This window comes from Ursus americanus, chromosome 21 (genome assembly GCF_024610735.1).
Source record: "Ursus americanus isolate L20-20 chromosome 21, mUrsAme1.1.p, whole genome shotgun sequence".
Taxonomy (NCBI): Eukaryota; Metazoa; Chordata; class Mammalia; order Carnivora; family Ursidae; genus Ursus; species Ursus americanus.
This window is the reverse complement of record NC_142147.1, coordinates 13,769,899-13,796,706: the sequence shown is the minus strand read 5'-3', so window position 1 is coordinate 13,796,706 and position 26,808 is coordinate 13,769,899. Positions and strand designations below refer to the sequence as shown.

Genomic DNA, 26,808 nt, shown 5'->3' with positions numbered 1-26,808 from the left:
ATAAAAGTCATGATTTACTTTAATATGGTCCAGTAAATAAGATTTTTTTTAAAGATGTATTTACTTATTTGACAGAGAGAGTGCGTGAGCTCGGGCAAGGGGAAGGGGACAGAGGGAGAAGCAGGCTCCCTGCTCAGCAGGGAGCCCAACATGGGGCCTCAATCCCAGGACCCTGGGATGATGACCTGAGTAGAAGGCAGCCACTTAACCTACTGAGCCATCATCCCCTGAGATCTAATGTTTGTCAACAAAACCTGCTCCTCGGTCTTCTCAGTGTAGAGCCACCACTACTCAGCTGCTTGGGCCAAAATCCTTGAAAGCCTCCACCACTTATCCAGGCCAACAAAGCCTTTCAGATCTACCTGCAAAATGCACCCAGAATCTACCTCTTCCCACCACCTCCACGCACTCAAGTCACCATCACCTCTTCCCTGGCCTCCCTGCTTCAGCCTTTGCCTCCTATAGTCTATGTGATCCTTTAAAAGGATCCTTCCTCTGCTTAAACACTCTTGTACTGAGTGAAGCCCTCCAGAGCAGCCTTACCTCCTCTTACCTCCCAGACTCATCTCCAGCCCTGTCTCCTTTTCCTTTCCTGGGCTCCAGTCCCCCAATGGGTCAGACACATTGCTGCCCTGGAGCCTCTGTACTCATTTCCTCTATCCAGAATGCTCTTCTCCCAGATACGCTCCTGATTCCTTATGTTTCAGCTAAACTGTCACCTTGCCTTTGATACTAGCCTAGAACAAAATATTTAAGAGTGCAATCTGCAACCACCCCTAGCACACCCTCATCTCCCTTACTGTCATCCCTGCTAGAATGTAAGCTGCACAAGGACAGGGATTCTGTGTGTGTGTGTGTTGTTCACTGATGTATCCCAAGCTTCTACAACAGCTCCTGGCACATAGTAGGTACTCATTTGTTGAATGAATAGGAGAAGTTTTATTCTTCCATTTGTAGAGAGTCTGTTCTTCTTGAAGGCTTCCTGCACTCTCCTGCCAAATCAGCACCCACTGGCAAGCAAAGACCAGAGCAAAAACATTCCCTTCCGACTACCAACTGATACTTAACATTTCTGAGGCTGCACAGCATAAGGCAGTGACAGTATAAATGGCATGAATTCAGATCACACTTGGTCCAGACTCGTACTTCCCCTCTAAATACCCAGAAAAAAACCAATGGTATTTTCGAGAAACAAACACCCCAGTTTTCAGGTGAAGAAAATACCAAACCAAAAGAATAAATATACATATAGAAAGAATTTCATTATACAATTTCGGAGTAGAAAATAAGCTTGTTCCATGTCTGTTTGAGAGAAAAGAGCTATATATTTAATACAATACTTGGGAAAAACTGGATCTGTCCTGCACTATAACTCAACCAGTGGAAATTAATTTATAAAAAAGTTATTAAAGTTTCCAAATCTATACTTTAATGTAGTCATCATCCCATTTCATTAAAATTTTTAAATTTATGATTAATTTCATAAACGTTAAGGACAATTTTTACCCTCTCCACAAAATATCAATTCAGCCATAAAATATATGGGTTAAACCAACCAAATATCAGTTTTGACTCAAGATACTAAAAGCTGATCATGAAAATAACCTCACTAACTTTGTCCAAGAGAGAACTTGGGGGTGGGGGGGATGAAGTCTAAGCTTTGTGTTGGGAAATCTGGCCGGGACACATGCAGAGACTGGACGCCAGCTGTACTCTTGATGAGCTATGGAGGAGGAAGCCAGGAAGAAACCGCATGGAGGACCCACAGAAGTAGGATGTGGAACAGTCAATGCAGCAAGACTGGGGCTAGATGGGAAAAGGCTAGCACTAGGGCTCCTCTGCTATCAATGACTGAGCCTGACTGAAGAGGCCTTTGGAAACGCTGAGAGGTGCTTCAGAGAGCATCACAGGGTACCAAGGCCCTGGGCATCAAACCTCTCCCATGCCACTTAATAGAAGTCCTACTGAGCCTCCATAGACCTCCTCAAACACCAGGGCAAAGAAAAGCTTTAAAATGAAAGGCAAAGGTATCACTGCTGCTAGAAAGCAAGATTGGTTACTCTTGGGGGGAGGGAGCCAGTGTGACAGAAGGGAGAGTTCTGAGAGGCTGGTAATTTTCTGGGTTTTTTTTAGCCGAGTGCTGCTTAACAGTGTGTTCACTTTGAGAAAATTCACTGAGCTGGACTCATGATTTGTGCACTTTTCCAACTGTGTATCGTACTTCAATGAAAAAGTTACTCCCAAAATGAAAAATAATAACCCACGGTTTTTCAGAGGCTACAGCAGGACACCCCTCGATGTTAGAAATAAGGAATGCTCTTAGTGTGAAGTTTCCCTAATACAGATCTCTTCACCACCATGCAGAGGATGCTGAGAAAATTAACCAGAGAAAAAATTAAAGCCCACAGCTTTAGAGAGACAGCTTCTACCTACAGCTAAAATCAAGGGCTGAGCAGACTTCCATTTCCTCAAATTAGTCAGCACTCACCTGTCATTCGCTGTCCAAAAACTGCCCCTTCTAGACACATAAACATTCTTAAATGAGAGGGGGAAAAAAATCTCCAAATTGCATATGGGATGAAATGAACTAGGTAAAAAGGCAGAGCAAAAATGCATCAAATAATTTCAGTTCACTTGCTATTAATATGTCTTAATTATGAAAGATATGGTGATTTTCATATTCTCAATATAACCATGTTAAATATTTAATCAAGCCAGAAAAGAGTAGTATAGTATAATAAAAAATTTATTTGGTCTTTGTCCCAGTTCCTGGCACAAAGCTCCTAAAACCCTTGGAATATCCTGAGGTTGGGAGTCCTGTAACTTGCAAGGAGGCCCCCTTGAGCACACCTGAGCTTATGTTAATGAGGTGACTTGGAGTAGGACGGGAGCCTGGATAGCCTCAGGATGGGCCAGTCACCAGAAAGACCAAACAATCTTAGAGGGTTGGAGCTCTCAGCCCCAGCCACCAACCTCTGGGAAGGGAAAGAGGACTACAGATTAAGCTCTACAAAAACTCTTCAACAATGAGATTTGATGAGCTTCTGGGTTGGGGACCACATGCTGGAAGGGTTGCACACTCCAGTTCCATAGGGACAGAAGCTCCTGCGCTCAGGGTCCTTCCAGACCCCGCCCTCTGTATCCATCAGACTGCTCATCTGTATTCTTTATAATAAACTGGTAAACATAAGTAAATGTTTCTCTGAGCTCTGTGAACCTCTCTAGCAAATTAATCGAACTTGAAGACAGCCTTGCGGGAACCTCCCATCTACAGCTAGTAGCTCAGAAGCACAGGTGACCACCTGGCCTTCTGACTGGCTTCTGAAAGGCGGTGAGGAGGGGTGCACAGTCTTGTGGGACTGAACCCTTAGCCGGTCGGATGTGATGCTGTCTCCAGGTACACAGTGTCAGAAGTGAGGTAAACTGTAACAGCCAGCTGGTGTGCAGAGAATCTCAGAATTGCCCGATGTGTGGAAAACCCACACATCGGGTGTCAAAAGTGAAGCTCTATAGTGGTAAAGTAGAGTAGTGTGAGAGTGAAGGAAACACATCAAGAGTATTTTTCCCTTGCAAATGGATAATTAAATATTCAAAGCGCTCAACACTTCCAGACCATTTTACGTCAGTATTCTCAGAGTGGCCCCTTCAGGATTTTGCAGATGGTCTGAGTCTTAGTTTCTTACAGTATTCATGCTTATTGTATTAAAATGTCTACACATCTGTTTTCTGGTATTAATTATTAGTTCATTAGTGTCTTTTCTTCTAAAGCACCAGCCACAAGTAGAGTACGTCTTCCCACTTTCCCAGGGCTTTGTGGGCTCCCAAGCTGGGGAACCACCGAGTGCTTTAAAGACCACTGGGTCATCTCAGAAATGGCTGTAATGCACTAGTTCTCTTGACAGAACCCCACGTGACTTCCAGGACATACTTCCAAAAATTAGCACCTTCAGTGCCTCAAAGCTGACAGAAAACAAAGTAAGAAAGAGCCTCATAGCCATCCATCCTAGACCTGTCTATCAAACACTTTTCCAGTTTCTAGTCTTTGAGACTGGCATCCTAGGGCAAGGGTCAGCACGCTTTTCCTGTAAAAGGCTGGACAGCAAATTATTTTAGGCTTTCAGGCCCATTCTCTGTTGCAACTGCATAATTGTGATTGAAACTGGATAATATGTAAACAAATGAGCATGGCTGTGCTCCAATAAAATTTTAATCATGGCCAGTTAAATATGAATTTCATATAATTTTCACTTGCCACAAAATATTCTTTGGATTTTTTTTCCCCAACGATTTAAAGATGTAAAAACCCTTGTTAGCTTCTCAGGCCTACAGGTTATAGTTTGCTAACCCCTGCATTGCCTACGGTATCTGAGCTAGACTTGGTAAGTAAATCCTGGTTCAGCGCTTACCAGCTATGTGCCCCTAGCTATGTGCCCCTGGCACAGCTACTCTCACTAGACCTGAGCACTGAAAATACTGTTGTAAAGATTAACACAACAGGCCCATCATCATTTCCCTTCCCTCTTTAAACTGTTTATTTAGAGACTATATTTGGGGGAAGAAATCCGTTTTGTAAATGAAATCTATCCAGGAAACATTCTTTTGACCTAATGCACAGAATGCTAGACGGAACTCTCTGCCCTTTCCAAATGCAGTGCAACATATCAAACCCATGTGCATTTTTCCTCTTCCTTATCGATAACCCACAATCCAAACAGGACAGTTATCCAAGGAAAATGAACCGGGTAACAAAGAGACGAAAAGAAATAGCAAGGACATCTGTCTTTCCTTCAGTGTTAAAGGAATGTCTCTCAGTTCACTGACTGCACGGGGAAATGACACCAACTATTTTCCCTGCAGAATTTCAATACACTCAAGCAATACTTTTAAGTACTCATTATGAAATTCTAATCTTACCACACACCCAAATATTATCTCTTTCAACTGCAAAGATCCTGCAATCTAAAAAATGCACTTTTAGCACTGCTATATTTTTATGGATGTCGTGGGGGAGGGGATTTTTTATATACTTCAGAGGAAATAACTCGTGCTAGTTATCTCTTTCTTCAAAATATACAACAGTGTAATTCCTTTTACAATTATTTTTAAAAGTTTTAATGTGACAGTAAGATAAGTAAAATACACGTGCGCGCGCACACACACACACACACACACACACATATATATATTTTAGACAGAATGGGTAGCACAGGAGAAGACTGGACTTTGAATCTCCTGGTTTGAATCTACAATGTTCACTTACTAGCTGAAAGTGGTCAATTTATCCCTGGAATAAAATCCAAATCTCTCCTCCCAATTTCCTCATCTATAAAAAGGAGATGATGATCCCTATCGACTTCAAGGCGTTGATGATACACAGAAAGGATTTTATAAACTCTACTGACTTATATCATTGTAAAACATTCTTTTAGCTTTTATTCCAAAGTTGTCAATTTGGCAACATTTTGTTAATTATAAACATCTCTGTTTCAAAAATCTTCTAATAAATATTTGATACCAAATTATAACTTATTTAAGCACAACTTCATATCATTCAGTAAGAACTTCTGGAAGTTACAATTTTTAAATGTGTATTACCCACTGTCAAACATGATTTTTATTAGAACTCCAAATTTCCACAGGGAAGGTGTGATTCAAAAGAAATTTAGCACTGAATTTTGAGTAGAAATCTTGCCCTCAAACCTTATTAATTGGACCTAATAGGATTAAAACACAAGAAAAGTATTCAATATTCAACACCAAAGATTAATGAGTAAAGCCTCACTCGAGGTATCAAAAGTTTAAGACTGATTCTGCTCTCCTCTCTTCTTTTGAAAATGTAAACTACGGTTCGATGACTATCATTCCACTTTTTGCCGTATCTGTCAGCTGTCATTTATAACAACCACCAAAGAGAAAATTACATCTTAACAGATACTATTGTTTCAGCTGCCTTTAGGAAAAGGAGGAAAAGGAGGGGGAAAAAATCTGTTGTGGATAATTCTTTCTAGTCCTGTGAGACTAAGTAAAAGAGACTTGGATCTAATCATTATTCAGAAGGTAGACTTCTGGAGAAAACAAAGAACTAAAATAAATTATCCTAGACAGAAAAGAAATTAAAGACCTGGGTGATTCAGTACTAGTACTGGCCTGGGTGACTCAGTGTTTGCAGTTAAGGAACGCACAGTATCAGCTGTCCTGATACACAAAATGCCACTTGTATTTCATCTCCAATGAGCAAAGAGGAGCAACCTGGCATTACAGAGAAACATAAAGTGTCCACGTGGGAAACTTTCTGATAAACTCTCAGCTGTCCAGTGGGCTGTCCAACCCAACAGCACAGTAGAAGCTGGGCCTGGAATGGAAGAACTGTGCACCGCGGCCTGGCTTTGCCCCACACCAGCCTCTGACCCTGGGGCTACCTTCCCAGGCCCTTTCCCCTCTCTGGATTCCAGTTTCATCACCACTGAGATGAGGGGGTTGGCTCAGGTAATTTCTAAGAGCCTGCTCCTCATGAAGAATCTACAAATGCAGAATATTTTAAGTCAGTCTTTAACTCACTTCATGTATCCTTGGAAGGAGCAGTCTCATTTTACTGGTGATGGAAATTATCTGTACATAGAACCTTATGAATGACACCAGCCCCATCTTACAACTGGCATAAGCAGGGGAAGATCACCAAGTCAGCCTCTAAAAGGCCTTTGGCTCTGGCTCTTCTCTCTAAACCAATGTTTCTCAACTGGGGGCAATTTTGCCTCCCCAAAGGTCACTGGCAAAATCTAGAGATATTTTTGGTTGTCACAATTCAGGGAGACAGGCCACAGGCTACTGACAATCTAGAGGGTAGAGGCCAAGGGTGGGGCTAAACATCCCTCAATGCACAGCACAGTCTCCAAAACAAAGAATTATCTAGCCCAAAATATCAACTGTGCTGAGGCTGAGAAGCCCTGCTGTAAACCAAGGAAGGCTTCTTGTCCTGAGGGCATGACACCAACATCAAAGGCACTAGGAACCCCTGGAAATATATGCATACTGTTTTTCTTAATTTAAGAAAAGCATTGCAGCTTTTATCAGATTCTAATAAACGTCTGAGTCCTCCAAAACCACCAAATAATCTTAAAACCACTATATATACAGAATTCTCTCACTTGGGATTTTTATGGTGGTATATTCACACCCTGGTATATCACACAGCAACAGAAGAGACTGAACTACAGCTACATGGAATATGGATAAATTCTGCAGACACAGTGGTTAACTAAAGCAGCCAGATTTACTTAAAAAAACAAACAAACATACTGCATGATTCCATTTATACGGATTTTAAGAACAGAAAAACTAAATCTATGGTGCTGGAAACCAGAACAGTAGTTATTACAGTGTGAGAGCGACCAATTGGAAAGGAGCACAAAAGAACTTTCCAGGCGCTATGGACTGTAACGGGCCCCTCCAAAATTCCTACATCAAAGCCCCAAGACCCAATGTGATGGTATCTGGAGAAGTGGCCTTTGGAAGGTAATTAGGTTTAGATGAGCTCATGAAGACGGGGCCCTTATGAAGGGATTAGTGTCCCACTAAGAGACACCAGAGGACTTGCTTCCCACCCAGTCCTCTATATTGCATTCACCCAGGAAAGAACATGCGAGCACACAGTGAGATAGCAGCCATCTAAAAATCAGGGCCCAACCACGCTGGGGCTCTGATCTCAAGATTTCCAGCCTCCAGAACTGTGGCAAAATAAACTTCCGCTACTGAAGCCACCCAGTCAATGGTATTTTGTTATGGCAGCTCACTCTAAGACGCCGGGGTATTGGAAATGTCCCATGCTTCAGTATGACTGGTGCTCACTGAGTGAATAAATACATAAAAATTCACTGAGCTGTACACTTAAGGTCTGTTCACAGGTCATTTACAGAAAAGCAGGGAACGTTAACATTAGCAAGAAACTTAACTTAGCATTGCCTCCAGAAAGCAAAGGGAAGAGTTGGGATTTTTCATTTTATACCCGTCAGTCTGAATTCTTTTCCATGGCTATATGTGACCCTAATTTTAAATAACTTGTTAATTTCTAAATTGCTCTAAACCCTCTGCTTCAGTGTGTTTGTCTCACCACTGGCCCCAAATCTTTGATGGCAAAGACTACCAAATCCACACTCCCACTCTGCTCCCTACACTCCCACTCCAACCCAGAGCTTCCAGGCACTGCCTACGCGTTTCCACTCCAGCACATAACTGTCACACCTGGCACGTCTCAAAATGCAGTTATCCAGACGCGCCTCCCCACCCCGCCATCTCTTCCTCTCTGTCCCCTGGCTTCTCTCTCTCCCTTCCTCTCTCTCTCTCTCTTTCGGGTTCTAACTCACCCTTCTCTTTTACATCTGTGCATGACCTCAGACTGTTTGTTTATGGGTATTCTCCACTCTCCAGGCTCAAAAAACCAATGAGATGCAGATACATTTTTTGAGAGAAAGAGTAGGTATTCCTCGTTATCCAAACTCAGGAAACCAAATACTTTATATTCAGCTGACGGGACATCATTCTGTCTCCAAACTTGCTATCCAAACTCTCATTACCTAACAGATTTAAATAGCAAGGGATACTTGTATTTTTGCAGCATCTTCTAACCTTAGCTTTTTTCCCCCAGCTTTATTCAGATATAATTGATACATAACATGGTGGAAGTTTAAGTTATACAGCGTAACATACATATTTCTGCACATATTGGGAAATGATTACCACGATAAAGTTAGCCTAACTGTTGCTTCCATCTTCCTCACTATCACAGGAGGCCAGACTTCCATCCCTTTAAACCCAAGTTCTTGAGAGAAACTAGGACATATCTTCAAGCTCCTCCCGCTCCACATCACTCTGCTTGCTGTGGCTGCCTCAACCTTTCCAGCACTTTCTCTATGTTGCTCCTGCTCAAAAGCCCTCCAAGCCTTCCACTCACAGGGATCCAGATGAGGCAATGCTTCCGATGAAACCCTATGTAACAGTTACCCCATCTACTCTGCCCCAACCATCCTTACACATGCCTTGCTGTATGCCCTTGCTCATGCCATTTTACCCTAGTTGGGAAAAATGTACCCCTGAGCTCCTGCCAACTCCTTCACTCTCTGGTGGGGTGATGGCGGACAAGTTAATTACTCTTGCTGGGTCCATCTGTGAAATGGAAAAAGAGCTACATCTCCTACATAGGCCACATAGCAACCGCTCAGTAAACCTTGGCTATTATTTTTTACCACCAGTTCAAGTCCTGCCTACCAGATGGTTTTCCTCAACACCCACTGCACAAAAGCTCCCCTCACCAAAATTCTTTTCTACTCCATTCATTTATCTACTTACAGTTTTCCATGTGCCCAATCCTCAGTTTTGGTGCTCCATGGGATTTCTGCAGCCTCCTTATTTCACTCTGGAGCTCTTTTTTTTCTCAATATGTAGTTGTCTGTTGGTAATTCTGCTATTTTTATGTGGGGACAAGCAGCAGGACCTTGCCATTTTGCTGATATCTCTCTCCTTTGTTTGTTGTACTTTATTGTGTTAATATCTAGACCCCCAAGTAGCCTGAAGCTTAAAGCATATTGTAGCTTTTTTTTTTTTTTTTTTAACTCCAACAGTGTCCTCAAACAGTAGCTAGATCCCCGACAGTCACTGACTGGCAGAATAAATTTCTGCAAACTTTGCCAAGAATGGCTAACTGAGATAGGGAAACCGAAGGGACCCTATGAAAGACTGCTTTTTTTGCGGCTTTTACGCTTGCTAGGACCTGCACCTCCACCTTGAAAGTACAGATAATGTATGTCCCCCTTGTACAGGTCAAGGAGTTGATGATTTCTCTGGAGTCTTCCAGCACAGCAGATAACATCTAAAGAGTGACCAAGAAGGGGCGTCAGGTACGTTTTCCAGACCACTGCCTCACCGAGACCCCTGGCTCCAGGGCATAAGTGACTTGTGGAGGACACCTAAACACTCATCCATTTTAAACAGTTCTCGGATGCCTAAAAAGACACTTACTACAGATCTCAATCCTCAATAAAAACCCAAGGCCCAAGCAAAAACAAGACTCACTCTTCTTTCCTGAGTTTCCCAGACTGTCTGTATCCACACTCTCTGTCTTTAATAAACCCTGCTCTCACTTCCTCTCGGCTCACATTTGATTTCTATCCCACGCAAAGACAAGAACACTCTTGGCTGATCCTGCAGGACATCCTCTGGGTCTTTGGACCCAGCCCTCCTGCACCATCATAACTCCTTATTTTTAAAATTCCTATGCTGACATTGTAAGGACCACCAAAGTTAGAACCCCTTCCTCCTACCTTCCTGTAACAAATATTTATTAAGCATCTCCCATGTGCTGTTCAAGGCACTAGGGATGGAGCTGTGGAAAAAACAGGTAAGATTCCCAGACTCAAAGAACTTTTATGTCAGGAGAGAGACAATTAAAAAAAAAGAGACACATGATGCCAGGGATAGATTAGTGCTACAAAGGAGATAAAAAGGTAGATGTGGTAGAGTGGACAGTGGGACTGCTTTAGCTGGGGTGTTCTATGAAGCTTCTTTAACAAGGAAACCGTTGGGGCGCCTGGGTGGCTCAGTCTGCCTTTGGCTCAGGTCACGATCCCAGTATCCTGGCACTGAGCCCCATGTCAGGCTCTCTGCTCAGCGGGGAGCCCACTCCTCCCTCTCCCTCTGCTACTCCCCCTGCTTGTGAATGTGCGCGCTCTCTCTCTAATAAATTAATACAGTCTTTAAAAAAAATTTTTTTTTAAATAAAAACAAAAAGGAAGCCACTGAACAAGCCCTAAATCATGTAAGGGAGTGAGCTACACCAATTACCTGAAGAGAAGAATGTTCTTGCAAAGGAAACAGTGAACGCAAAAGCTTCAAGGCAGAAACATCTTCAGCATATGTGAAGAAGAGCAGAGGCCACATGGCTGAAGCACACAATTACAGGGTAGAGTAGGGGGAGAAGGGGTTAGGGCAGGGGCTGGAAGGTATTGACTTCACAGCACAAGGTAATAAGAACGTTGCATTGTAGTCTACGTGTGATGGGAACTACCGAAGGCTTAAGCCTTTTTAAAGGCCCATTCCCACTTCTGCATGGAGAATAGAATGGGGAGAGGAAGGGCACAAAGTAAAAACAGGGAGACCAGTCAGGAGTCTGCTCTATCACCCAGATGTGATACATGAGAGTGGTGTGGACCAGGATGACAGTGGTGGAAGAGACAAATAGTGGGTCTGACTCATGTATACATTTTAAGAATTGATTCCATGTAGATATAAATCACTATGTAGAGTGTGAGCGCAAAGAAGTCAAACACAATGCCAAGGTTTTAGGCCCAAGTAACTTGGGAGCATGAAAGTGCCACTTACTGAAATGAGGAAGACAGGGAAGGGAGCAAATTTAGACATCAGAGGGCTACTATGATGATAACACTAGATTATACAAGCAAAGCCCATGGCAGAGACTCACACACAGCCACAGCTCAGGAAATGATGGTTGTCCTTATTTTCACTGTCTTTGGCTCCTTCTCCTAGAGTTCAGGTCTCTTCTTTCCTAAAATAATTCCTCATCAATAGGGGAAACTGGGTGAGGGGTGTAGAGTACTCTGTACTTATCTTGCATATTTTCTGTAAATCTAAAACTATTCTAAAATTAAAAGCTTATTTTAAAAAAATCCAGAGCGACTGGGTGGCTCAGTCGGTTAAGTGTCTGCCTTTGGCTCAGGTCATGTTCCCGGGGTCCTGGGATCCAGCCCCCACATTGGGCTCCCCGCTCAGCGGGGAGCCGCCTTCTCCCTCTCCCCACCCCCCACTCTGCTCTCTCTTGCTATCACTCTCTCCCAAATAGGAAAATCTTTAAAAATAAATAAATAAATAAATAAATAAATAAATAAATAAATAAAGTTAAAAAAAAAAATCCTCAACCCACATGCTCCTCTAGCTCCAGCTCTCTTTACAGAGAGCGAGCCATCCTTTGTCATACCTCATCCATTCATCACCCACTACAACCTAATTTCTGCTCCCCCCCCCTTCCTGAATTCCTCTTCAGCCACCAATGATCTAACTGCTAAGTCCAGTGGACTTTCAACCCTGCCTCTCTCACAGCCTCTGATACCCTGACCATTCGCCTGAAACACTCTCCTCCCCTGACTTGAAGACAACACCGTTTCCTGGTTCTCCTCCTGCTTTTCCAGCATTTCCCTCTCTCAAGCCTCTTCTGCTGTGGCTTCTACATCTACCCAACCCTTAAATGCCAAGCTTCTATCCTTGGACCCCCTCTTCTCACGCCGCATATTTCTCTGGAAAAGAGCCACCCATTGGCCATGGCTTCAACTAGAACCCTACCAGTGGTTATTAATCTTTTGGGTGGCCACGGACCTCTGTGATTCCAATGTTCATGTACACACAAAAGAACTACACACACACACTCTTAAAGATACACTGTCAGGAGGCTCACAGGACCCCTCAGAAAGGCCACCCAAAGACTTCTGAGGACTATCTGGGCCCAAATGAGAATTTATTTTTTTTGAATTTATTAAAACTAAGGTTTGGTAGAAACCATTCTGGGTTCAGGCCAGCTCTCTCACCTGAGCTAGCATCTCCAACTGCCCCCCAGACAATTGCACTTGCGTGACCCATGGGTGCCTCAAACTACATGCATCCCAAACCAAGCTCAACATTTCTCTCTCCTCTTAGCCACCAACACCACCACTTCCTCCTCCTGGGTTCCCAGTCTCTCAGTAAAATTACTAGCAGCCAACAAGTCAGCCAGAGACCACCTGGGAGTCACTTCAGGGTCCTTTTCCTCCACTCCTGAACATCCAGCTAATCTCCATGTCTACCTCTCATACCTTCTGCAAAAGGGAAGCCTCATCTCTCTTGCCCCCACTCTGACCCTCATGCTTTTCTCCCAACTGCCTCAATAGTCTAAGCCTTTGTGTTCCTCTAACTCATCTTCCCCTTGGCAAGAGTTCTTTCCGAAATGTTCTCCTGCCTTAATCCCACCAGGGACACCTTCTGTCCCCTCCAGGAGGAAGTGCTCCTTTTGACACTGTCACCCTTACCATCCACATCTCTCACTACCCTTCCCCAAAGATACCCTAGTAAGTCTCTACTCCTGGGGGTGCTTCACGCTCTTTCCTCCCTACATACTCCTGCGTATGTAGCTGCACACTCTGCTATCACCCACCCCAAACCTACATTGTCACATGGGGAACTCCTAAATAACCTGCAGAGTCAGCAAGGGCAGTCCTCCCCACCCCAAACCCTTCCCAGTTATTCTGAACCTTCTACTACTGTTGTTCTCTGGTGGAATAGTTGTAATTTTTTCTTCCCATGTCGGTCTACTTCTCCATATGGCAAATTCCTGTAGGGCAGACTGCTCAGCTCTGAATCCTCAGCAGCCAAATTGGCATTAAATAGGTACCAAATAAATGTCTCATGAATTAAAGTGGCTTGTTCCCTGAATACACCTTGGGCTCTCTCCTTGGAACATCTGTATTTCCCTCTACCTTATTTTCTACTTCAGTCCATCAAGAAGCAGATTCAAAAAAAAGCAGCAGATTCAGACACACAAACTCACCACTTCTCCAACTGTTCCTACCTTAGGGTCTTTGCACTTGCTCTTCCCGTTCCAGGAATGCTCTCCCACAAGACATTCCCATAACCTGCTCTCTCATTTCAATCAGGTCTCTCTTCAGATATCCTTGTTTTCCTTTAAAAAACAGCACTGACACTACACTCTGTATCTGTGTGTTTACTGTTGGTGGCATTCTCCACAAGAACATCACTTCAATGAGGGCAGGCCTGTTTCATGCACCACTGTATTCCCAGGCCTAGAACAGTGCCAGGAGCATTCCTTTATTTCATATTTATTGAGCACCTACTGTGTGCCAGATCTAAGTGCTGAAGATCTACCAAGGAACAAAACAGAGAAAAATCCTCCCCACTTCACGTTCTGGAAGGAAATGACAAACAATACACAAGGTAAATAACTAAAATATAATTGCTAAGAAGAACAACTAAAGCAGTAAAGGAAAACAGGACCTGGGGAAAGCCTCACTAAGTGACCCCTGAGTAAAAACTTGAAAAAAAGTGAGGAAGCAAATCACATGACTATTGACCTGCAAGCACAAAAGCCCTGAGGCCAAAGCATGTCTGACACGTGGAAGAGAAGGGCAGCAGAAAATGAGAGTGGGAAAGTCACAATAGGTCAGATGATGTAAAGTCTTACGGCTCACTATAAGGCATTTGTCTTTAAATAAGATGGAAATCCACTGTAGGGTTTTTACGTAAAGGAGTGATATGATCTGACCTGTGTTTCCAAAGGATCCTTCTAGCTACCGTGCTGAAAACAGGGCATGAATGCAAGGGCAAAAGCAGAGAGACCAGATGAGAGACTATTTCCATAATCCAGGTGAGAGGTGGTGGTGACTTGGCCCAGGGTGGCAAGCACTGGATGTGGAGTGAGAAAGAAAGAGCAGTCAAAGGTGACTCAAAGGTTATTGGCTAGAGCCTTTTATGTTACTCAGAAAAAAACAGCAAGAAGAGCAATTTGGGAGGGGAGACGACGGAAGCTTGCTAGGCCTATCATGACATGTTCAGTCTGAGTTCCCTATCAACCATCTAGGTTGAGAAAGAAAAGAGGCAGCTGGGTATAGATCTAGGGAGAGCCCCCCCCCCCCCCGCTGGAGATACAAATAGAGGATCTGTGCCTAACATATACGTATTTAAAACTATGAGCCCTGAATAACAATTCATCATGAAGGAAAAATCAAAACGTCCCAAACAGAAATGCACAAAGAACAGATGAAAGAAAGAAAAGCTACGATGTCCAAGAACACCCTCTCACGTTCCGCAGGCAGATTTCAAAAGGTGACCCTTGCTCATGCTGAAAGGCATCTCGGCCGAAACAAAAAAGTTACTGGGGCAAACCGGTACCCACGGCTCTGTGAATGGGTGGTCCAAACTTTGACCGAAAATCCCTGGGGTCCGCCCCGTGATTTTTTAAAGAGACCCCGTAAACACAGGCATTGCCCCTGCAGAGGATGGGGTGTTGTGAGACCCAAGAAAGTGCAGGCCACCTCCAGGTTCTAATCTCCAGCATGTCCCCAGATGGGGAGCAACATTCCCCTAATGCCGGTACAGGAGACAGGCCAAGGGTTGGGAGAGGCTAAGAGGGTCGTCACCCTCGCCCGAAAGACCCCCGCCCTCGGAGGGCAGGGTACGTCCGCAGGAGACGAGCAAGCAGGCGGAGAGCTGTGGCGGGGAGGGGCGGCGATCCAGCCCAGGGTGGGCTCACAGGACACAGAGTGGGGGTGGGGGCTTGGCCCGCCGCGGCAGAGTGCCGTAGTCGGGGGAAGCGGGGAGTCATGGGGCCAACCTCCATGTTCAGAAAGAGGGCAGATAAAAGGCACTCCCAGGGCGCTGCCCGACGCTGTAATGGGGGACGGTTCGACAGGGCGCTGAGTCGCCAGCGTCAGGCGTGCTCGGCTGCCATGAGGCGAACGGGAAGTGAGAGCAGCGTGGCTTCGAGCGTGGGGACCAAGCTCCGCCCTGCCTCCGAGCCCCGGGTTCAAGGACAAGCCCCCAAGTGGGAAGGACATGGACAGAGGAACCCTTACCTGACACTGCAGCCTTCTCAGCCGCTCCGGTCCCGGCTGGAGAACGCGGCCGCCGCTTCTCGCGCCGCTCGCCCGCGCTTCCTGATTGGTCGAGGCCGGTCCTCCCAGAAGCCCTCGCGCGGCGCGCAGCCAAATAAACTTTATGGAGACTCGCGGAGGAGAACAAGGACAAGGGCGGGGCTAGGGGCGGGGCCTCCGGCTGAGCTGTCACGCCCCCCACGCCCGGGGCCACCGCCCTCACCCTTCTCTAGTGGTTAGAGTTGGCTCAGCCTGGAGAAAGCGAATGCACGATCCCTTGGGTGGATTTCGTAGCCTTTACTGAGCGCCACCCTAGTGCCAGGTACTCTTCGAGGCGCTGGGGCACAGTGGCGACCGCGACAGACAAGATCCCTGCCCTAATGGAGAAACAGACTGTATTTAACTGCCAGTTTGTAAGGAAGGCTATAACGAAAAAAGGATAATGGGAGAGAGAATGCCTTTGTGTCCCCAAGGCCTCTCTGAAGAGGTGCTGAGCTGAAATCCAATGGTGAGAAAGGGTCAGTCTTGCAAAGTCTTGGCTGCAGAGCATTTCAAGCAGAGGAACGAGTGAAGGCCCCATGGGTAAACAAGCTTGGTGTGTGAAGAACAGGAATGTAAAATGGTACAGCCTCTTTGGAAAAGAGGATAGAGATTCCTAAAAAATTAAAAATAGAATTTCTATATGATCCAGCAAGTTCACCTCTGGGTATACACCCAAAAGAATTGAAGGTCTCAAAGAGGTATGTGTACGCCCATGTTCACAGCAGCACGATTCACAAGAGCCAAAACATGGAAGCAACCCAAGTTGCTTCCGCCAAGCAATCCGCCAATGAACGGATAATCAGATGTGGTACATACATACGACGGAGTATTATTCAGCCTTAAAAAGGAAGAAAATTCTAGGGGCACCTGGGTGGCACAGCGGTTAAGCGTCTGCCTCCAGCTCAGGGCGTGATCCCGGCGTTAGGGGATCGAGCCCCACATCAGGCTCCTTTGCTATGAGCCTGCTTCTTCCTCTCCCACTCCCCCTGCTTGTGTTCCCTCTCTCGCTGGCTGTCTCTATCTCTGTCAAATAAATAAATAAAATCTTTAAAAAAAAAAAAAAGGAAGAAAATTCTAACATATCCTACAACATGGATAAAACTTGAGGATATACTAAGTGAAACAAGCCAGTCACAAAAACATTAATACTATGGTTCTATTTATAGGGTGGTGGTGGGCCGGGGAAGGGGAACAGTGGGGTTTTGTTTAATGAGTTTAGTTTTAGTTTTACAAAATGAAGAGTCATGGAGATGGATGGTAGTGATGGTTGCACATTATGAAAATCTTTAATATCCCTGAACTGTACTTGAAAATGGTTAAAATGGTATATGTTACATTATGTGTATTTCAACAGAAGAGGAAAATTTTTTTGAAAGGATGTGGAGCAACTTGGACCATCGTATACTGCTGGGGGGTTAGAAATAGGGACAACCACTTTGGGAAACTGGCAAAATATATGAAAGCTAAATATACACGTGCTCCATGACCCAACAATTCTACATATGCGTATATGTATGTATGTGTGATCTATCTATTCCCAGCATAAATGTGTACGTATTTTCACCAAAACCACATGTAACAACGTCAATAGCATCCTAACCCAAAAGTGGAAACAACCCAAATGTCCATTAACGGAAGAATGGATAAATAAATTATGGTGTGGGCATATAACCTAACACTGCAGTAACTAAGAGAGTGAACCACACCCACAACGACATGAATGAATCTCACAGATGTAATGGTAGGTAAAAGAAGCCAGACCCAAGAGCAGGACTCCATTTATATAAAGTTCAAATCAGGTAAAACTAACTTACGGTGGCAGATGTCAGAATAGTAGTGATTTTGAAGGGTGGAAGGGCTTTTGACTGGGAAGGGAAGTGAGAGAATCTTCTGAGGTCTGTTAATGTTCTGTTTCTTAATCTGGGTGCTGAGTGCTTGGATGTATTCACTTTTTAAAAATTCATTGAGCTGCACATTTAAGATTTGTGCACTTTCCCACACATATATTATTCATTACTCTACAATAAAAAAGTAAAAAATAAAGTGAAATATTCCCTACACCGTGGAATGTTACACGTTTTGCTATCCAGAATTCATAACACTTCCCCTCCCCCCCTGTTTGCAGTCTGGAACCTTGTTTTATTTCTTTGATCTTCCCCACAATCCCCAGCATGGGGTACCGGGAAGGAAAGCAAGAAATATTTCTTAAATGACAGATGAAATCCAGCACCATGATTGCCCCCTATCCCAAACTGCGCTGCCAGAGATGGGTTCTTAGTGGGTGGCAGCAAATTACATAAAGCTTCTGGAACTGTGGCTGAGCGATCAGCAATATTCTTTACAAGTCCTTAAAAGCTTAAAAGGCAAGCTTCTCACTATGCACTTCAGATGAGTTTTTAATATCTGGGCTCTCTACTAGATGAAATTATTTCTCAATAAAAAGATCAATACACTTCACATTAAAGAAAAAGTGAGTTGCATCTAATATTGCACTAGAACCCTGCAACGACCCAGCATTGAGCAGAGCAGGGCTGACCATCGTCACGTATTCTGTGGGGAACCTAAACTCCAGGAGCATTAAATGACTTACCCAAGGTTACATAGGGAAATAGTGGCAGACCAGGGCCTATACTCTCTAGTCTTGGGATGTCAAGGCCAGTGTTTCCTAGTCCAAGAAGGCCTCAGAGGTGAGCTTAGAAGCCCTCATGAACTATAATAATAAGAGCTATTCAGTGGATTGGGATTGGAACAAATACCACATTCTCATTAACTATCAGCAGCTATCAGATGACATCGTGAAGGTGGTAGAATTTATTAAACATCTGGTTGTTTTATTTGTTATTAAACATACTGACTGTTGAGTGAAAAAACCCCATCCTACACATCTCTGCATTGCTGCTGTTTTAAAACAGCTTTGCCGACATCTATCAACTTTGTTTATGTCAAATTGTGCAATTTGTCACTGATGCTGCATTTGCCAAAAGAAAAGTGAATTTGATTGACAAGGCCCCAGGGTTTCTCTCTCTTCCTTTTCAACATTCCAGATGTTTAAAAAAAAAAAAAAGTTGGATCCACCCCCAGGAAGGCTCATCTGCGGGTGAAAAATATACCAAAGGAGCTTGAGGGATGTGGTTTCAGTTTCTGTAAAAACTTTGCCTCCAAGAGACCCCATCCTCTTGATTGGTTCAAATTACCCTCCGGTTTCGATTGCTGCCTTTCAATGGAGCCATCTGTTTCACGGCCCATCTGTCAGGGGCTCTGTTGTGGTTGATTATTAGATGTGTTTGCAGCTGGAGGGGTTGGGGGGGGACTTAAATGACAAAAGGAAAGTGTCTCCAAGAATGAAAGTAGGAAACAGAAGCAGTGGTAGTTATTACCACTCTTAGAAAGCAGAAGACTTCATCCTTCCCTGCAAACTCAGGAGAAAACTAAGATCAGCAAACAAACATGGCGGGCAATAGTGGACATGGGTGGCTTTGGGGCTTTCCACCACTCGTTCTCCCTTCTTTAGTAACCATACCCAAGAACACCCCACTTTACCTTGGGGGGATTACCTGTTTCGCACTGTGGGTTTTCTTGCAAGGAGAATAATGATCTACCACGAAGGGTTGTTCCAAGGCTTAAAGTAGTTACTACGTGTTAAAGGCTTAGAGCAGAGTCTTGCACATAGTAGATGCTCCGTAAGTGTTAACTGTTTTTATTTCTGGCGAGGCCTGTTGCCACAATATTCTAGAATTGAGTAGAGGCTTCCCTGACTCACCAGGACACAAGGCTGGCGTACCAGGACATTGCAATTGTCCCAAACTTTCCGCAGATTTGAAGCCCTGCAGGGCAGGGGCAGGCATTGGCAGCTCTGTGTCCACCAGGGGGCTCTCGGTGAACAGGATCCCACACGACCTACCTGCCAGGGGACCCTCAAAATGGAGGTTCCAGCCCTCCTGACGTTGTCAACTGTGCTTAAAGGCAGAGCCCAAATCTCTCAAATAGAATTGGCACCGCCAGCATCTGCCCCGAATAGGGGCCGACAGTGGCGTGCGTGGCCTAGTGTGGCCGGGCCAGCTCGTCTGCGTGGTCTTGGTGGTCAGCCACTTAAGCGGTGCTGTAACATTCCTGGACACTGGAGGCATTTCCTGAAACGGCGGTGTGGCCAAAGCTTGTCTTGCCTTGAGAGATAAGACTGCTAAATGCTGGCCACCCAGCAGGGCTCAGACTTCAGTGAACCAACGCCGGAGTTTACCTTTGTGAAAACCATCGCGTCCATACTCCCCTGGCTGCAGTCCCTGGCTGATGGCTAGCTTAGATGTCTCACTTTAGAGTAGAAAATTAAAAATCATCCTTAAAAAGTAAAAAAAAAAAAAAAAAAAAAAAAAAGCCCTTGAAAGAGGGCACTCAGGTGAGAACAAAGCTTTATTTATCCATCGGCTGATAATTTTTTACTGGAAAAATATGTTTGCTTTTTTGATCCATACGCGTCTTCACAGAATTTTTGTTTTTATGATGCATTTGCCTTTGTACCATGAGAAGTCTGATCTTCAGTTTCATGCTTAAACTGGAAGATCAGAAAGGGAGAGTCGTTATCCAATATGGTCCCAATTTTTATTGTTAGTTATTTTTTTGAAGATTTTATTTATTTATTTTACAGAGAGAGCGAGCAAGCAGGAGTGGGGTGGGGGGAGGAGCAGAGGGAAAGGGAGAAAGAATCTCAGGCGGACTCCACTCTGAGCGTGCAGCCCGACAGGGGGCTCGATCCCACGATCCTGAGATCATGATCTGAGCTGAAATCAAGAGTCGGACGCTTAATCCACTGAGCCACCCAAGCACCCCTGGTCCTGATTTTTGAAATTATCAATTTCTTTGGTGTTTTTGTAATATCTATCCTGGCAAGAAGCAACTTTTCTGTTTTTTTTTTCCCTGAAATGTATTACTGCAAATAAAATTAAAATAAGCACTTAATAAATGTGTCAACTGAATGAAAGAAAGAAAAGAACCTGAGAATAGGAATAACTTCTGTGTTGTGAGTGTGAATGGGCTTGACTTAGCCCATTGGTGCATTTCACCAGCTGGCAACATTTAGGGAGGATCTACTGCCATTTATTTTGGCAAAGAAGAGCTCTTTGCTCCCTGCCTTCCATTCAGCAAGCCGGGAGCATGGGTGTTTGAGCAACCAGAGCTGCTCCTTCCTGGATTGCTGGATCGGGGTTGCTTTATCTCTAGCTAGCGAATAATCTTAGCACCATACTTTACACCCAGAAGGGTGCATAATTAGAATATATTGAATTAACAGTTTCTCACTTCTCAGGGACAAGGAACACTGGAGAACCCTATTATAATAAAGGGAAAGTTAAGGGAAAGGAACTCCATATGCCAAAAACTTTATTTATGCTGTTTAATTTAATCCTGCCAAGAACCCTTTCAAAGCATCCATGTTTCAGAGGAGGAAAGGAGGCTGAGTGGAAGAAGTTGCCCAAGGTCACATAGCTAAGGAATCAAAAAAGGATTTGAACCCAGGCTGGTCTAATGCTGTAGCCCTGGGTCTTGCCACGATACCACTTTCTTTTTAGAAGTGATTTTGGGGAATGAGGGTCTGCTGTAGAGAGAGGAGTTCAGCAGCACACCCCAAAGCAGGGTCTCGGGTAAGGCTAGAGAGGCGATGGGGTCATGCCAATGTGGAAACAGCACCTAACAGCGGGCACCTCCTTGCCTCTCCCCAGTCCTGGCCCTGGCACACTCCTCTGTGAATGGGGAAGCAGGGTTTCACCTTTACCCACTGAGGCACTTCATTTCCAGGACTTATTGTACCATTACGGTTTCCAGGTATTCCCTTGATGCCCTGGGGTAAAAGTCAGGGGACCTGAATTCTGTGGCCTGTTTGGGACAGGGGGCAAGACATTTTGCCTTTTGAATATTAGCCCCCATCATGTGCTAGGAGGAATCATTAATGCTCATCTAGGTCCAACCCACCTGGCAGGGTGCAATGAGACTCCAAGAGGAAACGTGCAGAGGCTGTAGGAATGTTCCAGAGAAATTACTTGTTATCTGGTTTTGGTTTTGGTTTTCGTTTAGCTTTGTGTTGCCTTTTTTTTTTGGTCACATCCATTAACCAAAAAATGAAAAGTTCACTTTCCTCCTCTCCCCAACCAGGAAAGCAGCCAAGTGTTAGTATTTGATTCAACTGCCTAAAACAAACCAAAAACAATAATGATAACAACACCAGGACCTATTGGCTTGAGCAAGATAAGACATCATTTCTCTGTCACATAGCAGAAGTCTGAAGAGAGGCCATGCAGATGAGATGGTGGCTCCTGAATCATCAGGGACCCAGGCTCCTTCTACATTCTTGCTCCAGCACCCTCAGCATCCTGCCTCACTGCCCAAAATGGCTGCTTAAGCTCCAGCTCTAATGCCCAGGTACCAACCAGCATGAAGGAGGACAAAAACCTGATGGAACATCCATCCCTTTTAAGAATTCATTTCTAAAAGTTTAAGATTTACTTATTTATTTGAGAGAGAGGGGGGCGGGGGGAAGGAGAGAGAGGGAGGACGGACAGAGGGAGAGGGAGAAAATTCTCAAGCCGATTCCCACTGAGCATGAAGCCCGATGCAGGGCTTAATCTCATGACCCTGAGATCATGACCTGAGCCAAAATCAAGAGTCATACACTTAACTGACTGTGCCACCCAGGCATCCCTCTAATTTCCATTACTAGTCATTGGACAAAACTTAGTCACATTGGCTACCCCTGGTTGCAAGACAGTTTGGGAAATGTCTTAATTGGAGGCACGGTCCCAGAAAACTGAACCCTTATTACTAAAAAGAAAGGGGTATGGATATTGGGGAAAAACCCATTGTCTCTGACCCATGATGTCATAGATACCTAAGTCCTGGGTCCCTTGTTCCATGTGGCAGGGGTGTGTGTGTGTGTGCCTGTATCAAGAGGAATGGTGCCTATGGGGAAAAATACCCAACAATGTACCATTATTTGGTAAAAGTATGGTCAATAGGCCATGATTCTTAGAAAACTAGCCCTAATCAAAAGGAACAAGACACCCACTGGCTGTCATCAACCGTTAAAATTTCCAATCATCAAAAGACACCATTAGGAAAATGAAAAGGTGAGCCACACTGAAAGGACATTTTCCTAATAGGTATCTATGTGGGAGAGGACATATATCCCAAATACATAAAGAACTTCTGCCAAGTTAAAAATAAAAAAGACCACATCATTTTTAAAAATGGTCAAAAGTCGGGGGCGCCTGGGTGGCACAGCGGTTAAGCGTCTGCCTTCGGCTCAGGGTGTGATCCCGGCGTTATGGGATCGAGCCCCACATCAGGCTCCTCCGCTATGAGCCTGCTTCTTCCTCTCCCACTCCCCCTGCTTGTGTTCTCTCTCTCGCTGGCTGTCTCTATCTCTGTCAAATAAATAAATAAAATCTTTAAAAAAAATGTTTAAAAATGATCAAAATCTTACATAGGCACTTGATGACATACCAATAAACACATTAAAAAAATCAGACAACCTCCTTAGTCATCAGAGACATCTACATTAAAACCACAATGAGACACTACCTCACACCCACTAGAATGGCTACAGTTTAAAAGCCTGACAACACCCAGTGCTGGCAAGAAGGGGAAGCAACTGGAACGCTCCTATCTGGCTGGTGAGAGTACAAAATGCTACAACCACTTTGGAAAACCATTTGGCAGACTCGACTAAAGGCCCAGCAACCCCACTGCTAGGTTTCTACCCAGGAGAGATGCGAGCATATGTCCACACGATGCCTTGTACAAGAATGCTCATAGCAGCTTTCTTCATAACAGCCCCGAACTGGAAACACGTGTCTATCAAAGAACAGACAAGGAAAGGGTGGGGCATGCACACAGCCGAACGGCACTCAGAAATAAAAAGGAACAGACCAGTGACACATGCAACAATATGGATGAATTTCAAACACTGGGCTGAGAAAAAGAAGCCAGAAGAAGTACAGAGTATACGATGCCGTCTACTTGAAGCTCATAAGCAGACAAAACCAACAGGGGATAGAAATCGGACCAGTGGGCGGGAGAGGGCAGGGTCTTACGAGGGGGAGGACGGGAACCGCTGGGGGATGGCCACGTTCTGTCTTGCTTGACTGAGGTATGGGATACACAGGGGTGTACGTTTGGCAAAACTCACCAAGTGGCACAGTTAAGATTTGTGCCTTTTGCAGAATGTGAATGTAATGTAATGTAATGTCGAAAACCCTGGGGTTGTGTGTGTATGAGTCGCGATCCCTGACCTCATGGGACTCTGGGAATTGACATTTCCTGGCCTAGGAATTGGCCTTGGTATCACTTGCCCGCCTCAGGGTATCCTAGTGCAGGTGGACAGGACAGATGTGATTGTTGGAACTGGGGAGGGAGGTGTGGCTCTGAAGGGAGTGGCTTCCTGAGATCCAAAGGACAACAAGGTGGGGGCAGGACACATTGGGGGAGGGCCTGGGTCCACTGCACAAAATGCCCTGGAAGGGGTCCCCCCGTGGAGGTGGCACAAGCATGCTTGGGACTCTGGTACCTCCTCCTGGGGCTTTGGGGGAGCAGGCAGGGCCCCGTCGTGGAGGCCCTTGGAAAGTGCTGAGCATGGCTGGGAGAGCAGCTTTGTGGCCTGCCTGAAGCAGCTGTAACAGATGGCCAGGAGAAGCACAACCCTGCGAGTGGCCTTGTGTAGCTGGAAGCATGGTGACAGCAGTGTCTGGGGCTAGCAATCACAGGAATACCTAACATTTACTGAGCCCTTTATCACTGCTAAGAGCTTTATATGTATTCATTCATTTCATGATTTCCATTTTATAGATAACAAAACTGAGACCCCGGAGTGGAGAAAGGAGTCTTAGCAACTTTCCAAGCTCCCACAGCTGGTAGTGGAGCCAGGATTTGAACCCAGATGGTCTGGTTCCAAGGCTCATATCCTTACCCTCTACGCTGGTCTTATTCCCACTACCTCCGCCCATCATTGCTTTCCTGGACATCACACAAATTGTTACAGCCAGAGGTCGGGAATGGAGCCTCAAACGATGATTGAGAAGAAAAAAAGGTGATTTGAGGTGAGACTTCTCGAAGCCACCATGAGTGGGAAGCCCCAACCCCCTGCAGCGCCACCCACATCTTGTAAATGAGTGAAGCAGGCAGATGTGAGGCACTAGGGAGTAGTGGGGACTGTGGCATGCATACTTTAAAGGGGGCAGCCATTACTGAATAGTCCCATTGAAGCCATGAAGGAACACTGGTCCTACGCTTCTGGAGACCCAGATTTTTAAAGATTTTGATTCTTATAATCCACTTCCCAATCAAATGAAACATGCGGCTGTTATGCAACTCAGGGGTACACGTTACAATGTCTGCTGCCCTCTCCATCTCGGGTCTCTTACCGCAGGTGGACAGCAGGCCAGTGTCCTTCAGAAGGTCAGGCCTCAGCCTTCCAAGGATGAGGATATTTAATCCCTAAAGAGCCCACCCTAACCTGCGTACCAAACCTGAACTCTGTGAGGCAGCCAGGAGAGTCCCACACTGCCTTCCCACGTGCACCTATCTTCCTGACAAATAGTAGCTTCATCCCAGAACCTCACTATCCCTCCCTCTCAGAGACTCCTTTGCCCCCTGCCAGCCTTTTCCAAAGGCCCATGAATCTGCCAAAGCTTAGGATAATCTTCCCTCTGCCTCCCCCTTTACACTCCCACCCCCCTCAACCTCCTGCAGCTCTTTGACTGATTTTTTTGTTTATGTCTTAAATTCCATTTGAGCCATCATGTGGCCCAATCTTTCATCTCGTTCCATATCTAGCTGCAGCCTGAGCTTGGGCGTTTGTGGGCTTTGCAGCCAGATATGAAAAGAGGAGAGATTCATTTCCTGCCTCCCGCCTCTCCAACCCCAAATCTTCCAGTTTAATCCAAGAGCTCTGAAGATTTGCTCTAACCTCACAGATGCTTCTTATGAAACCTCACTCATCAATAGGTGTGGACAAGGGTCTCGGGATGCAGGATGTGGGTGTCAGGGCATTCCACACCCCCTCAAAGGCTATCACCCTCCCCTACCTGACCCTGTGACCTCTGCCACCCCCTACGATGCCTGGCAGGTTACATCCCACTCCCTGAGCAGCTGGGGTCTAGCAGATGTGAGGGGGCAAAAGCTCACCTCCCTGCCCCTAGCAGGTGTGAGTTTTACTCCAGAGCACCTGGGAGGGAAAGGTCAGGCTAGGCTCGAGGGTCCCTGACTACACAGCCTTGCTCAGCCCTACCCTTCCCTGTTCTGCTTCCCTCTGCCCTTCAAGAAGTCACGTGTGCAGAATCCTTGTCTCCAGCTCTGCCTTTGAGAAACCTGTGGGCAGAAGAAGATTAGCGCTAGGCTAAGCAGAAGGGGCAATACCCAAAAACAGAATGGCAAAATATTCCTGTATTCTATCACTAAATGTGAGACTTAAAAAAAAAAAAAAGACTTTATTTGAGAGAGAGAGAGAAAGAGAACAAGCAGGGGGGAGGGATAGAGGGAGAGGGAGAGGGAGAGGGAGAAACAGGCTCCCAGCTGAGCAGGGAACCTGACGTGGGGCTCGATCCCAGGACCCTGGAATCATGACCTGAGCCGAAGACAGACACTTCACCGACAGAGCCACCCAGGCAACCCAAATGTGAGAATTTAAATCCTATTATCATAGTGAAAAAATAAAGTCTTAATTTTCCAACATTAGGGAATAGGCTTAAGAAATGACAGCACAAGCTTACGATGCATATTAAGCCATTATTAACAGTGCTGTGAGAGCACGGCAAGATGTTGACATTTATTGAAGCTGGGGGTTGGGGCTGGGTACTTGGAGCTTCATATTGCCATCCTCTCTACTTTTGTATATGTTTGCAATTTTCCACAATGGCTATAAAAAGATGGATGAAGAAAGTGCTTCAAATAGTCAATGATATTTGGAATTTATTCACACTATATAGTTAAGGGGAAAAAACTGGCTGACACCTACTAACCCAACTATTTAAAATAATAAATCTCTATGTGCACTTAAAATTTTTTTCAATTAAGAAATTGAAATGTACATACCCAATGACCCAGCAATTCCTCTTTTTTTTTTTTTAAAGATTTTATTTATTTA

The 26,808-nt window shown here is 45.0% G+C and overlaps 1 protein-coding gene across 1 annotated transcript in view; it reads right to left on the bottom strand.

The window, feature by feature from the left end:
* The window catches only part of NUP93 (nucleoporin 93), a 104,832-nt gene extending 89,121 nt beyond the window's left edge, over positions 1–15,711 (bottom strand). The window contains exon 1 of the mRNA XM_045806831.2: positions 15,624–15,711. The gene's annotated coding sequence lies outside the window, so the exon portion shown is untranslated. The remainder of the gene's footprint in view (positions 1–15,623) is intronic.
* Between the last annotated feature and the right edge of the window lie 11,097 nt (positions 15,712–26,808).